At 35.0% G+C, this 13,230-nt stretch overlaps 1 long non-coding RNA gene across 1 annotated transcript; it reads right to left on the minus strand.

The window, feature by feature from the left end:
- Window positions 1-10,611: 10,611 nt before the first annotated feature.
- On the minus strand, window positions 10,612-11,121 carry LOC140685890 (uncharacterized). The gene is made up of 2 exons (XR_012059341.1): window positions 11,000-11,121; window positions 10,612-10,826 (listed from the first exon to the last, which is right to left on the minus strand). It is a non-coding gene; the product is annotated as an uncharacterized lncRNA (long non-coding RNA).
- Window positions 11,122-13,230: the final 2,109 nt, after the last annotated feature.

Raw genomic sequence — 13,230 nt, forward strand, 5'->3', positions numbered from 1 at the left:
ACAGAGAGAGAGAAGACACCTCATAGACAACAGAAGGTAAGAATGATGGCTGATTCCTCTTCTCATTTGAAACAGTGGAGTCCAAATATTATTGAAGGATAGATTTAATGTGCTGAAAGAAAAAACAGTCAACTTAGAATTCTGTATACAGCAAAAAATGTTCTTCAAAAATGAGGGCAAAGTAAAAACATTTTCAGACAGTCAGTTGTTTAGAGGATTTATGTGCAGCAGATTTCCAGTACAAGAAATTCCAAAAGAAATTCTTCAAGCTAAAGACATGATGAAAACCAATAACTGCAGAGATGAGTAAAAAGAATAGAAACTATAACTTTTTTGAGATGTAAAGCTATAATGATTATAGCAATGTGGTATTGTTTTAAATGAAGACAAGTAGATAAATGGAATTCTGATCTCTACAGTTTTTTCCCAGTGTTTAGCATACAGTAAAACATTTACAAGGCATTAATGAAGCATGAAAATAAAACCCCTGACCAAGAAAAGAAGGAAGTTAGTGGAGGCAGACCCAGAATTGATACAGATGTTCTAACTATCTATATTGAAAAATTCAGAGATATACTTATCCTTAGACTGTCAATTGATTTTGAATTACGAGTCAGGGAAATTTGATAGAAGATTTTTTTAACAATTGGTGTTGGAACAATTCAATATTCATATGTTAAAAAAATAAATAAATGAAACTATCAGTATCCCTTCACATATAAAATGGGTGGATCATAGTCGTATATACATGGTAGCAAGAAACACACAAGGTCTAAAAATAGACCATCTTGGTGAATTTGCAATAAGGAAAGATTTCTTAGAACAATAACTTTAAACATAACAATATAAACATTTTGACTTTCAAAAACGACAGAATGAGTAAAAAAAGTTACAGAGTGGGAAAATATTCAAAACACATAAGTACACAATTCACACAGTTCGTATCAGAATACAAACTGATCGATACCTAAAATAGTTGAGGGGCATAATAAACACGTAGTAGGAAGCCAAAAATACTATAAACGTGGACAAAAGATGCTCAATGTATTTATCATCAGAAAGTACACTTTAAAACCACAATGTGTTGCTAATTCACACACAATAGGATGATTAAAAAGCCTGAGGACACCAATGTGAAGCAGCAAAACACGTACACGTTGCTAGTGGGCACGTAAAACCTTATGACTACTCTTTACAATGAGTTAGTTTTCCCCTAGCTAAGAAAATATTGACCTCTGAGAAAGGCTTTCAATTCCTAACTGTCTGTCTTAGTTACACCCAAAAAATAAAACCACTTGTATAGATATGTTCAAAGCAGATATACTCTTAAACCAAACATGGAAATAACCTAAGTTATCCACCAACAGGTGAATGAAAAAACAAAAACAAATCATGTGCGTTTCAGCCGTGGAACACTGCTATGGCAATTAGAATTTAACAAACAAAAATGAATACGCACAGTGGTGTGTATTAATCACAAAGAGATTATGTTGAATAACAAAGCCTGACACAAATGAGTCCATATTGTATTTTTTTGGTTTACATGAATTTTTAGAAGAGAGAAAACAGACTAATAAATGGAAATAGAAATCCGAACTGTTTTTTACCCTATGTGGAGCAGGGACTTGCTAGAAGGGAACTGAGGGCATCATTCTGGGGTGAGGGAAATGTTCAATCCTGAACAGGGTGGAGGTTTCTGGGTGCGTGCATTTATCAGAACTCAGTGAATTATATGGTTTAATCGGTGAGCGTTTCAGTATATATAAATTTTACCTCAGAGGGAAAAATATGAGGAGATTTAGCATAACAACAATAGTAATGCTGAAGAGATTTTAATGGCTGTTTTGGCATAAAGTCAGCTCTAGGCATACTCCAACCTGGCCATCCCACATCTTGATTACTATATTTCATTTTAAACACCAAATTTTTAATGCACACCAAGATGAACATTTATAGAAGATTACAGAGGAGGAGGATGGTTCTTACACTATCATTATGGGAGAAAAGAAGAAATAAGTGAAAATACTTACTATGGAAAATAGAATATATCTTGGTAAGGGCCTAGTAAATGTTTTCAAATGATTGAAGAACAGTCACATGAGGGAGAAACCTGATTAGTTATGTATGAGACTGAGACACAGCGATAAACTGATGGAGCCCAAAGGATGACAAGTTTTTATGTTTCATCCGTGCAAACATAAAATCAATCTGAATTTAATTTTTTGTAATTGAATGAAGATAGTATATCTTTTTGTTTCTGGTTGTATTCAAAGAAAGAAAAACTAAGTGGGCAGAGAAAAGGCCCCTGGGCCAGGGTCGTGGGGAGTCCTGCTCATGGCACCAGGCCTGGCCACAGCCCTCCCCCCGCATTGCTGGTGGAGTGGGAGGGTGGGGTGGGCAGGGGCAGTCCTGTGGGGGCCACTGTTTACCTTGGTCAAAGACTCTTAATACTTCTGGAATGTGTTCTGCTTCTGTGGGCCAGTGATGAGGGCCTTGATGGGTTTGTTAACAGTCAACCAGGATCTCCTTGACCCTGTCAGTGATCTTGTCCGCATCAGTCTTCAGCTCTGAGATCTCTTCCTGGCAGTGGCAGAGGTGAAGGAGCTGCTCCAGAATCTACTCCTCCAGGTTCAGGTTCTTGGGTAACTTCGTGTAGTAGTACCTGACCTTGACGTTCCCTTGGCACCTCACTGGGCCCTCCTTGTGCGTGCCACCATGGCCCTCACCTACAGCCCCTAGAGGGCTCTGAAAGTAGATGGGAGGTCCTGGGCCACCAGTGCTGTGCATTCACCCCACATACCCCTGCGGGACTGCTTTGCTGGTGGGGCTACGTGCACGCTCCTCCCAGCACTGTAGCCTCTGGAACAGCCAGCAGGTTGGGATGTTATAGCTGGATTTAAACATTGTGGCTGGTATGCTAGTAAACTTTGCTTCCTTTCAATAAGGAGGGGGTTTTTTGGTAGTTGTTTTGGTATTTCCATACCACTATACTGTGTAACAACAATTTTAATTTCCCGCTGAGACCTAGAATATGTACAACTTAGTAGCACAGGGAAGCAAATTTATTAAACGTGCACAAGAAATAAAACTTCATTCTCTAAGGCACTCATATTATTTTAAAAAACTATTAATTGACACTGTTTTGTGCATGGATTTCCAGGAATACTGAGACTATCACTGATGGTAGAATTTCTGTAGTAAGGTTAACTGGAAACTCATTACCATCAAGGACAGGGGAAGTTTCTCTAGGATTTTATCTAAATCCATGGCAGAATTATGATATTTTAAATAGTGTCTCTTCTAACTCCCAAATTAATAGACTAGTATTTTGGTAAAAGCATATTTAAATGTATTTTCTGATTTCTTGACAATATTGTCATGGATTTATCATGAAGCCTGGGGATAACTGGCAGGAAACGGAGAGTTATCTGCTAATATTGGCTCAGAGGACACTGTCATGACGTTCTGTATCAAATCCATACATCTAAGATAGCTGGATGCATACTGAAGAGAAAAGTATCAACACACTTTGTAATAAATCTGAGTGAGAGGAATGCTAACATGTACGGAATCGAAGTGAATGAAATGGGATGAAATGTGTATTCTGAGCAGAAATCAGGATTTCAGATAAATGTAAACATCATAACCAGATTCTGAGGCTACACCTGGCACTCCCCTGGGTAAATATTTGATCAGAAAGTATCTTCAGCCTATGATGACTATCGTTTATTAATGATTTAGTATTTCAGTTTTCTAAAATTTTATCAGTTCAGAAGAATCCTCGCTGTCATTCTGGGTTGTTAGCTGGTGTAGACTGTATTATTTGTCCACAGTTCTTTCTTCTCTCACCATCTTCACCATGGCTTTCCTATGGGTAGGTTATACTTTCCTGCTCACTCATTTTGGACTTCGTTGCTTTCCACAGTGAAATGTGGATACAGATAGCTTCAACATGAGGCTTTAGGAACCGTGGTAAAATCTCACCAAACTTCTTGGAGCTGCTGACTTTGGTGATAAAGAACACATGCTGAGAAGTCTTTACATGGCCTTAGAATGATGGTACTTGTAGCAGAACTAAGCTCTACTCAAAGCCAGCAGCCTAGCCTAGTCCAGCAGGTAATTCTACCTGAGATCAGTCAAGTTGTGGTTTATGTATAAATCCATAAGCATGAAATACTATTTTTGTACAGGACACTGAGATTTTGGGCATTGGTTGCTATGCAGCTTTCTCACAGCATCTGGGTTATCCAGTGCCTAAGTCTAAGACACTGCTTGTTCATAATGATTGGAGGCTTAGATATTTCAGCCAGAGCAAAGACTGTTCATTTATTCCACAAATCGTTTTCTGTGTGACTGCTATGGGTTAGACAATGTGCAGAAAATTGAGTGAAAACTGTTGTGGTCCACGCATTTATGTAGCTTACTTTATAATTAGGTAGTTATTAATCAGTAATATTGCAAATGCAAATATAAATTTCCCTTGTTCAGAGGGCTGCTAAAAGAGGGAGGTTTAGACCTATCTAAAGATGTAGTACTTAAGTTATGGTATAATCATTTCTAGAAGTGAACTGGTGAAAGGAGAGGAATATTCTAACACAGATACAAAGTGTATTAAGCAAAGTGTATTAAGCAAATGTAAGGGAACTAAAATAATGTCAAATCTGGGAGTGTGCAGAAAAATGAATAGAACATTATGTGAGATGGAGCCGAAAAAAGATTTAGAGTCAAATAGAAAAGCGAGTTTTAAGTCTAGTTTGGGGTTTTGACTTTGAGAGCACTAGGAAGCCACTAAAACGGTAGAAGCAGCAAGATAAACAGATTCTGCATTTTGAGGCTGTGATAGTTACTCAGGTGAGAGGTTTTTGTTAATTTGGACTAATACAGTGGTAGAGGAGATTGAAAAATAGACAGGTTTTTTTGTTTGTTTGTTTTGTTTTGTTTTTAGGTAAAATAAAGAGAAAATCGTGAAATTGATTATAGGAGTGAGGGTAAGAATGGAGTCAGGAATCACTCCGAGGCTGGCTTTTGATATTGGATGGAAAGTTAATAGTTGGCTGTAACATCTCAAAATGTAGATCTATGTACAAATTTAATGTTATTGATAGTATTTACAAAACAAAAATATATTCATATATTCTCCAGATTTTATGGTCACTACTTATATATTTTGTACATTAAAAGAACCAACATTAAAATTTTTTTTAATTTGTGGAGAAAATCTTCAGGTCTCTACTATGTTTAGAACATATCAAATAAATTGTTGGAACACTTTTCTTCAAAAAGTTGTATCCTTGAAGAGGTTCAGGAAAACCTCAACTATAAAAACTTCCCCAAATTGCAAAAACAAACAAAAAAAGACTATCTTAGATTTCAGGAATTGATTTTGATATCTGCAGTAGTTTTCTTTCAAAGGCTCAAGAAATGTGTGTAGGGAACAACTATAACTCATTGATTTTACAGTCCACTGTAAGATCACAAAAATATTATTGCTTTAAATTAAATGGACTTGTGAAAACAGTGTCACTGAAAACATAGCGTAATAAAATGCTTTGTATTAAATTTAGAGAAGTTGGCTTTGGATACTTCTTTGTCTGAAAATAGTTACAACATGGTCAAATCTTCTCATTTTTCTTGGTCTTAGGTTTCTGCACTTGTAAAATTAGATGATTAGACAAAAAAAATCTGACACATTTCTTGAATTTCCATTCCTGTGATTTTTGAAGGACTGTAACTTCTGATCATAAGATTTAGGTTAATTTTCAATATGGTGATATGATAACAGCAGGTCTTTTGGACAACGAGTACAACTGATCCCTTTGGACAGAAGTAATAGCTGGAAATGGCTCTGGGACTCGTTCACTAACTTGCACATAGACACGTTCTGGCTTGTAAAATTTGCCTATTCTTGTTTTCCTGAGCTAATGGCAGTTGGTCCACATTCTCAAGTTTGCCACCAACTCCATTATGTCTTCAGCCAGATGTTCCATAAATTTGTGTGTATATAACATGTATAATCAAGGAAGTTATATAGTGTGAATATTAAATAAGAAACACTTTAATAAGTTTATTCTGTGCAATAATTTTGTTGTATCATAAATTTGACAGATATCTTAATTTTCAGATTCAATTTTTAATTTTCAAGTTCAGATTCACTCAGTTATTTATTTACTTAGCTACTTATCCATTCTATACATATTCATTGAGTGATTGCTGTATACCAGGAAAGATTCTAGACACTGTAGGACAGAAGAGAACAAAAGAGGAAGAAAAAATATATTCATGGAACTTATGTGATAATGAAAAGAGAAAGGAATTGTCAAAATAAATGCACACATATGCATGTTTATGTGTGTGTGTGTGTGTGTGTGTGTGTTTATATATACCAGATATCCCTGGGATGAAGTAGAACAGGAAAAATGTCCTTCTTTTCCTGCTAAAGGATTCATTTTGCTCTAGATTTAACCAGAAAGCTAAAGATGGATGTGAGCAATGCATATGGCATATTGCTTAAATAGAGTAAGCCACTTAATTTATAAAATATCTTTATATTTTTTAATTACATAGCTTACTTGACGTTTTTGAAAGGAGCCTAAACATACATACACAAATTCCAGTGTTACTTACAGTAAAGAACTGACACAGACCAAGTACTTTCTAACAATAGTATTCCACATGTAAGAATTCTCTTGCTAGTAAATAGCCAAGAGGTCTGTTGTTAGCATGTCTGCATCTCTCAGTTTTTGCCCAAGATGTCCCCAGGAAAGATAAAGAGGAAATGTCAGGTTGCTACCATCTCCTTCCAAGCTAATAATTTTTTATTACCTGTATTATTTAGTGTACTCAAGTTGGTGTTATCTTTTCAAAAAAGCGGGTTTGCCAGTTCTTCCACTACTAAGCTGATTCAGTGATGACTGATCACCGTCATTTAATTAGGGATGTGATCTACTGACACTGATTTTCAGCCGTGGTGAGGCTTAGTCTACCTCTAGGTTACCAGTCACCTTCCAGCGTTTTCAGCTGAAATCTTGATATGTTCTTTGTGGTCTCTTCCTCTGGCAAGTTTAGACATCTCTTCTTTATTCCCCATGCTTCTGAAAGCTCCACTTCTGTTTTTCCAAGATTGTATGCTTAAGTTTTCACTCTCTGACCCAGTGAAATTCCAAAGTAAGGTTTACCTGCCCTTGAGTGTCAGAGCAACCATATGCTTAAAGCTCTTTGTCTCCAACAAAGGCTCTGCTGAATATTTTGCCCCTGAGACAACTAATCTGACTTCCTTACAACTGTACTCATTAATGTTCTTGTCATGTTTCAGTCTTCTGCTTGTAACCTCATTGAAGTAGAAGTCCTAATTTGCTTGATTAGTAAATGAGGCAACATTCTTCAAAATTTAAAAGTTTGTAGTTTGTAAGAATTCTAAAAATAATATAAATCTCTATAGAATGTAGTTTTTAAATAAAGTATACATTCTAAAACTTAACAAGAAATCACATTATCTAATTTTGTAAACACTGATAACAAGCCATACTTCTGTAGAAATTAATTTTACATAGAAAAAGTTGTGTTGATGTAGTATTCAATGTGTTAATGATATATAAATGATTACTTAAATAACTGTTTCATTATAAAGAAAATTTATCATTACTTGAATATGACCATTTATACTTGCACACTGGCTTTGGGAAGAATATATGATTTGTCTTTTTTTAGATTTACATTTTTAAAAACCTCTTTAGATAAGTTAGTTTGAAGAATGCATAAATTAACTAATGTTTCAGAAAGACTAGTATTGCACATAATTAGCACCTGAATACTAAGAGGTGGTTAGTATCCATGGTTACAGGGTCACAACTGAAAGGTCTGTCCCTCTTAACAGAGCAGAAAAAGCTTCTTATCTTTTTATCATTTAAGCACTGGAAGTGGGAGACGGTGGAATCATGTAGAAAGAGTGAAGTCTTCATATTTACTTCACATCACACCATTTCAGTGTTAACTGATCATCTAAGATTTCTCAATTGTGTTCAATACTGTAGAGCAGACAGGAATGTAACAGGTATTTGGCTTCCAGTGGAGCCACAATTTGAAGAAGTGGGTAAAAGGCTGAGCATAGTTTGGGACTTGCTGTGTTTTAGATCAGTTGGGACATTTGGAAATATGTATCTCATTATTAGGAGAGAGAAAGCAGGAATAAAGAGAGAGATTTGGTGGCCTTATTCATAGAGGTGATAGATTAAACTTTTAAATCTAAGGAGATCACCCAAGAGGAACTGGAGCACATAAAGAGAAAAATCTGAAGGCAGAAACTTAAGATATCTTTTATATTTTAAGTAATACAATGGCACTATTTGTTAAATACTTTAGTCCTTCAAGTTTTTCTGGAAGATCTGTTTAACTGATATTAAAATCATATAATCTAAGGTCTTTTAATTGAGACTGTATTCAGTCTGTATGTTATCTGATTATTATATTATTTTACTTACTATGTCTCTAAAATATAGATTAATAATACTAGGGCACATATAGGAATAATGAACATACAATATTAAATTATACACTCAGAATATATTGTATTCTCATTTAATGACACATACATGTCTTGCATATGTTTTGTTAGAGTGTGTGTTTTCAATTACAAATGGGTATTGAATTTGAATTTTTAAAATGCTCTTTGTTTGAAATTATGGTAATTAATGATTTTTTTCTCCTTTGTATATCAACACATTGATATGCATTATTGTCTTAATACATATCTTAATATAATTAAATAATATAATTCAGCTTTATACAATTCACTAATACTCTCTTGGAATTGAATTTGCCTTTGGTTTGCAAACATAGACTTAGAGATATTAAAACCTTAGTAGATGAATCTGATTTTAAATTAAAATCACAACCACAAAATATGAAAAGTGCTATAAGAGAAAAACGGTTTTCTGTTAATGAATAGAGAGTGGATTAAGTTTAGATTATAGATGAAACAGGAGCAGTGCCTCTGAAGAGGTGACATTTAGACCCATATATGGTCTACTTTGGTAGCCTGCCCTCTTTCTTACCTATAATTTGCATATTACTTAGGTCCAGATGAAATAACCAATAACATATGCTTCTAGGCCCTTCTGGAAAATGTTCTGACAAGCTCCATAATGGAATTGATCTAGTAGGCTTACATTCCAGAAGATTTCAGAAAGAAGGAATCTAGTTCTAGTGAGTGGGAACTAGATATATTCTCCTTTAACTTTAGTGTTTTAGTTAGGATTCAGTCAGAAAATACATAGACTAGCTTTAAGGACAAAGAGACCACCAAAAGATTAGCAATGGTAAGAAATCTCCATCTCTGCGGCTAGAGAGAGAAAGAGGAAATTACGTAACTAGATCCCAGGAGCTGGTGTCAACAGGTGGAAACTGGAAATGTATTAGCCCCTCCTGGTTGGAGCTGAGGTCACAGAGGATAAAACTGTTTAGTGGAGATTCAGCTGTCCTGAGACTCTGATTGGCTGAAACTTCCTAAAAGGCAGTAGGCAAGGGATTATGGGAAGTATATTTTTCTACAATACAGTGCAAGACAGGAAGGGGCTGGGAATGCATCTGAAAGAAAACAGGAAGACTATCAGAACCCCGTGGATAAATTATACTGTGCCTTGTTTGACAGGGAAAACTTAGAAACGCTGACTGAAGAATAAATGTGTCAGAATCAAAAAGGTATAAAAATTTATCTGTCAGTGCATAGTTCTAGTTTTTATTTCAAATTAAGTATTACCTTTTTTGAGATTCCAGAAAACTGTATCATACCTTTAATTATATGAATTTATGATGCTAAACCACTAATTGTGCATTCATTTTATTTAATGTAATAATAGAATTGTCTAAAGTACTTGTACAATTTGTTCCTTCTCTCAATAGTGAGAATTGTCAAGTGACATCAATTTGAAATTAGGCACTTGAAATTATGTGATAAATTATTTGGCATTGTAAGTTTGATTTCCTACCCCCCAAAAAATGAATATATAATTTGAGTAATTTAAAACTCAGTTGAAATTGTTTTGAGAAGTCAGGATTGCATCCTGTTATGATCTCCCCAGAAGCCTTAGTTGATCTCCCAGAAGCCTTACTTACAGTTTTAGAGATGCCACAGGGGCAGGTGGCAAAGACAGGTCTACTTCTCCTGAGCCAGTATCAACAGCATGGAACCTGGAGATCCTTGTCACAGAGGGAGGCCAGTGACTCCTGTGATGAGTAACTCCGACATGCTGAGTGACACTGAGACTGCTTTTTAAGTCTTAAATTAGCTTGAATACAGCCTTCACCCCTTTAACTTACAAGTTTACGTTACATTTTACTTGTGCAATTAAAATACTCCTTTGACCATATATACAAAAAGAGAAAATTCCATTTAAGTTAAACCTGTTTGTTTTTTCTTTAAAGTTTACCTTCTAACACCAGTGATAGAAAATCAACCCTACAGCATGCAAAATGCCTCACTAACACTCCCTTCCAAAAAAAAAAAAAGGAAAAAAAACACCATTTATCAGAAATATGTGTATAATGATTTAAAATGAGACGCGACTCTGTTGGTAATAACTTTAGGATTTCATTTGGCAGAAATGACACATATAGTTATAGAAAGAATCTTTTTATAGGGAAAAGGTGCAAAATACAGGGAAAGTGAATTCTAATATGTATATTGCTCAGTGTGTCTAATCAGGGTTGTCTTCACGTACAAGTAGAATTATTAATGGTCCCCTAGAGGGGTCTCCTAGAAATATCTTGACTATTGGAGGATCTGATTTCATTAATCTAGATTTTAGTTTCTCAAAGAATATGCTTTTTTCCTAAAATGGGAAAAGAAAGGAAGAAAATCAATTAGTACTTCCAGCTAAGTTTTCTACTATTTATTTATAATATATGTTTATTGAACACATCTCTGTGAGACCATTTTCTAAATTGTTTTGGGTGTTATTTTATGTAATCATAAAAAACCCTTGTGAAGTAATGAAGTACTTACATTTACCATCCTAATTTACAGCAGGAGGAAATTGATGGTTGTAGAGTTCAATTAGTTTACCCATTGTCATGCTGCCAAGAAATGGTTGAGTATATGCTCAAACACAAATCTGTCTGAATCCAGGACCTAATGATTTAAACATTTAAAATAATTATTCAAAGGTTACTATCTGCATTTGTAATGAAAGGGAGATTTAACAAGACTCAATAACTTATAGAATGAAAATCCAGGTATTCATTGGAAATTGGAATTGAAATCTAGAGAATTTTCCAAACTATGCCATTCCACTCTTTGGAATTGTAACAGACAAAATACTCAGCATTCCAGTGTATAAGGAACAGAAAGTTTAAATACAGAAACCTCTGAAAGGAGAGTGACTTGAAAGGCTAAAAGGACCCAGATAAAAACATACTCTGCATCTTCAGAGATAGTTGTGACTTCACATATTTGTGAATGATTAATTGTGACTGAAGAGAACTCACATTCTTCAAAACTCTGAAAACCAAATGTGAATTTCTCAAAGTGCTTAGATCAGCCTACTTAATTTACTAGATTTCTTAGCCTTGAAGTTGAAATACCAAAGGGTAAACATACTATACTACATACAGTAGTACTGTCATTAGCACAGCAGTGATACAAATCACTAAAATAGAGAAATAATCCAGTTGTCTAAAGTAGAGTGAGGACTCTAAGATGATGTAATGATGATAACTATTTCTTCACTACTCAGTGACTAATACTTGTAAATTGTAAATCAGTGCAAAATCTGGTTGAATATGTCTATAACAATGCCAATGATTTTGCAGAAGTTTCACCATTGTGTACTTGAAGAGTAGTTTCTTCTGAGAAGTAAAAGGATCTTTGTATGTATGATGTATTGGTTATTTGAATTTTTTTTCCTGAGCTCTCTACTGTTAACCTCCTTTTAAAAGAAAATAATAAATGTAAAAAGTCATAGTCACTGAGGGATTTTATGAGTACTTCTGTAATATCTCAGGATGGCAAAATGACTTTAAAAATTGACACAATATATATCTAACCCATCAACAGTGAAACTGGGGGTAGAGTATATTGTACAGTGAAACTCATTTTTTCCATCCCATTATCTGCATTTCCTATGATCATTATACCTGTCAACCATGTTCATACAAAATTGCTGAAGGTCAGTGCCTCTAATATTAAGTTCTGTCATATGGAGCTGGAGTTAAATGGCTTCAGAAGAAGTTGACAGATCATGAATAAGAATAGGTTGCTCTTTTCCCAATAAGAGTTGGTATTGACGGCTAAAGTAATGTTGCTAGTCACTAGCGAGTTAAGGTCGTGTTCTCATGACTCTCATGACAATCAAAAAGGCCTTCTGTTATAAGATAGAACACATACTAATCTAACTTAAGGGAATTTAAAACAATATGTTTCCGGTGCATATCAACCCCCAAGTAATGATGGACGTGTTTGCAGGCTGACAGTATCACATTCAGCAGGAAGATAATAATTGTACATAGGTTTCTCTTTTTCTTTATCATAAAGGCTATTGCGTTTGATTAAGTCTGGGTTCCTGCTGTAATTATTACCATTAGTCTTTGAAGTGGCATTTGCACAGGTCAGCTTTCTTAAACTGTTTTGACATTTTGAAGGCTGCTAGTCATTTTCCCTCATCTTATTAAAAAACCTGTGGCCCAGGTAGCAAGCTGTTCTCTGCCCTTCCAGGGCATAGGATGTAGTTGTTTATTTCTAATAGGTTTTAAATATCCTAGGTAGTATTTCTATGTTCTGTTTGAAAGAAGGGACCTGGGATAGGCAGTCTGGATTGGGCTAAGTGCTGGATTTTCTATCTCATGATGAATCTCAGAGTAGGAAATCAAAAAAAATCTCCTTTTTGGTGATAGGAGTAATCAAAAGGGGGAAAGTAGGTTCATCCTTAAAAGGATAATCTCAAAGGTATTTTCTTAGATAATATTTCTTCTTGTGTATAAAGTTACCTAGGGATATTATTTCTATCTTGGATCCTGGCCAAGGCAATAGGGTAAAACGGGAGGAAGTAGAAATGAAAAAAATAAAAAAATAAATATAAATGAATGAATGAATGAATGAATGTAGGTAGATCACTTTGATCTACCTTTGTGCTTCTGTGTCTTAATGGACATTGCTTTTTGAACAGGATATTTGTAGATAAGAAAAATTGAGGTCCACTCTTTCCTTTTTTCCTAACTTCTGCCATATGTCCACATTGA

This window comes from Vicugna pacos, chromosome 15, assembly GCF_048564905.1.
Source record: "Vicugna pacos chromosome 15, VicPac4, whole genome shotgun sequence".
In the NCBI taxonomy this organism is placed as follows: Eukaryota; Metazoa; Chordata; class Mammalia; order Artiodactyla; family Camelidae; genus Vicugna; species Vicugna pacos.